The sequence below is a fragment of the Rhinolophus ferrumequinum genome, chromosome 5 (genome assembly GCF_004115265.2).
Source record: "Rhinolophus ferrumequinum isolate MPI-CBG mRhiFer1 chromosome 5, mRhiFer1_v1.p, whole genome shotgun sequence".
In the NCBI taxonomy this organism is placed as follows: Eukaryota; Metazoa; Chordata; class Mammalia; order Chiroptera; family Rhinolophidae; genus Rhinolophus; species Rhinolophus ferrumequinum.
In genome coordinates, this window is record NC_046288.1 from 14,532,434 (window position 1) to 14,535,366 (window position 2,933).

The 2,933-nt window shown below is 33.4% G+C and overlaps 1 non-coding gene across 1 annotated transcript; it reads left to right on the forward strand.

Moving 5' to 3' along the window:
• Positions 1-2,624: 2,624 nt before the first annotated feature.
• LOC117022687 (U6 spliceosomal RNA) lies at positions 2,625-2,731 on the forward strand. Its single transcript, XR_004423091.1, has one exon. It is a non-coding gene; the product is annotated as a U6 spliceosomal RNA (small nuclear RNA).
• The last annotated feature ends 202 nt before the right edge of the window (positions 2,732-2,933 follow it).

Genomic DNA, 2,933 nt, shown 5'->3' on the forward strand with positions numbered 1-2,933 from the left:
TCAACAAATTCTTCTGATTAACCACTGGCATCCTGTCAAGACCCTTTCTCGTACTCCAAGGTACAACCATAATTTCTTACTCTTCTAGATATTGCTGTTATTGAGGAAGCTAACCACTCTTTTCTCTACTGTTTTGCAGCCTGTGCATCAGGATCACTTAGAGGAGCTCAATGTTACAACTTTTCCTCACTAGAGGGAAGACCAAACTCTGAGGGACCAACTAAGAATGACCACTGCAGGTATTGCCCTATGAATAACAGATAAAAATCTTTCCCTTCCTTGGTGATCCCTGAAGTGAAGAGTCACACCCACATTTAGCTCTCTGTAGCTGAGCATTCAGTTGTACCATCCAAGGGAATGGCTCCTTTCCAGGATGAAAAATCCAGCTTTAGGTCCCTCTTCCCAGAGGCTGAGAGAAGCATATGCAAAAGAATTCCCCCTGTGCTCTCTAAAGTTAGCAGGCACCATGATTTAGGTACTTTCAGGAGACCCTACAGAGGCCTGGCTTCTCTGCATAAGAGAGCTGTAATGAAAAACATAATCCAAAGTAGTAGGAGACATACCAAATAAACATTTCAACAAAAGCATTGTGCTCAGAATTTGATGCAACTATGTTTTATATTAATACTTCTTATGATTTTGATGTATTCACAATATTACGAATTTTCACGCATCTTTAACTTATTAGCATAATATTTTATTAAGTTAATATTAGGAAGGATGTTAGTTTTAAAGAAAAGTAGTTTAAATAGCATTTGGTAATTTATTATTCCACAATTGTGTATATTTGTTTAAGGAAGATACATCTCAAATTTCCCATCTGAAAAGTGCAGCAAAGCACTTAGATACTACAACAATTAGAGCTTCAAATATGTCTAGACTAGTGTGTAGACTAAGCACACTTACTGATAAATTGAATTATTTTTTAAAAACATCTAAGCCTTATTTTACTCACTAGACAATTATATTTTTAGATTTCTGTCATTATTTAAAACTAAGTATGAAGGAATTTTTTTATACTGGCTCTAAATATGCATCCTTGCAACACTTCCAAAGCTTTTTACTTTTCTTATTTATGGTAAATTTACATAACATAAAACATAATTTTAACCATTTTTAAGTATACAGTTCAATGGCCTTAAGTACATTCACACTGTTGTATAACCATTACCACCATTCATTTCTGGAACTTTTTCATCATCCCAAATTAAAACTCTATATCCATTAAACAATTACTCTCTGTTCTTCCCTCCTCTTGGTCTCTGGTATCCACTATTCTATTTTCTGTCTCTATGAATTTGACTATTCTGGGTACCTCATTTAACTGGAATCATACAATATTTGCCCTTTTGTGCCTGGCTTCTATCACTTATGATGTTTTCAAGGTTCATCTATGTTGTAGCATGTATAAGAACTTCCTTCCTTTTTAAGACTGAATAATATTCCATTATATTTATATATCACATTTTGTTTATCCATTCATCATCCATTGATGAACACTAGGGTTGTTTTTACCTTTTGGCTACTGTGAATAATGCTCCTATGAGCATAAGTGTGTAAATTATCTCTTCAAAACCCTTCTTCAATTCTCTTGAGTATATAACTTGAAGTGAAATTGCTGGATCACATGGTAATTCCATGTTTAATTTTTTGAGGAACCACCATACCACTGTCTACAGTGACTGAATAATTTTCATTCCTACCAGCAGTGTAGGAGGGTTCTAATTTCTCCACATCCTTGTCAACACTTGTTACTTTCTGTTTTTTCTTTTTTCTCTTTTATAATGTCCATCCTAATGTGTGTGAGTTGGTATCTCATTGTGGTTTTGATATGCATTTCCCTATTGATTAAGTGATGTTAAGCATCTTTTCACGTACTTATTGGCCATTTGTATAACTTTGTTGGAGAAATATAGTTCTTGGCTTACTTTTGAATCAGATTGTTTGTTTTGTTGTTGTTGAGTTATAGGAGGCTTTTTAAAAAAAAAACTGATTCTGGATATTAATCCCTTATCAGATACATGATTTAGAAATATTTTCTTCCATTTTGTGGGTTACTTTTTCATTAGCTTGATAGTGTCTTTAATTCAAAGTGTTTAATGTTGATGAAGTCCAATTAACCTTTTTTTTTTGCTCAGCTGTGCTTTTGTTGTTATAGCTAAGAAATCATTGCCAACTCTAATGTCATGAAGATTTTCCTGTTTTCTTCTAAAATTTTTATAGTTTTGGCTGTTTATGCTTAGACTTTTCGTTCCTTTTGAGTTGATTTTTGTATATGGTTTAAGGTAAGGGTCCTACTACATTCTTTTGCATGTAGATATCCAGTTTTCCCAACATCATTTGTTGAAAAGACTGTCTTTTCCCCATTGAATAGTCTTGGCACCCTTGTTGAAAACCCATTTGATCATATATGTGAAGGATCATCTTAAGCTTTTAACCACAAAGTTTATTCTTATCTTTCTTCCCAGGCAAATCTTTATATTTGAAGAAAAGCCATTATTATTATCATCAACATTTATGGGTGTACAAGTAACTGTTAGATGTTACGGATACATAAAGGAATTAAGACTCTGCTCATGAAACTTACTGGGGGAGATAGAATAGCTCTTTAAAAGACAAATACAGTGCTCGCTTCGGCAGCACATATACTAAAATTGGAACGATACAAAGAAGATTAGCATGGCCCCTGCGCAAGGATGACACACAAATTCGTGAAGTGTTCCATATTTTAAAAAAAAAAAGAAAAAAAAAGACAAATACAAATACAGGATAGCATATGCTAATTTTAAAATAAATGGCACAGAAATTACATGCTTTAGGAGTTCAGAGGCTGTGGTTTTAGAAATGGATTTTAAATATTAAGATACCAATCAGTATGCATACAAGTGTTCACAGTAGCGTTATTCATGATAGCCAAAAAAAATGAAACAGTG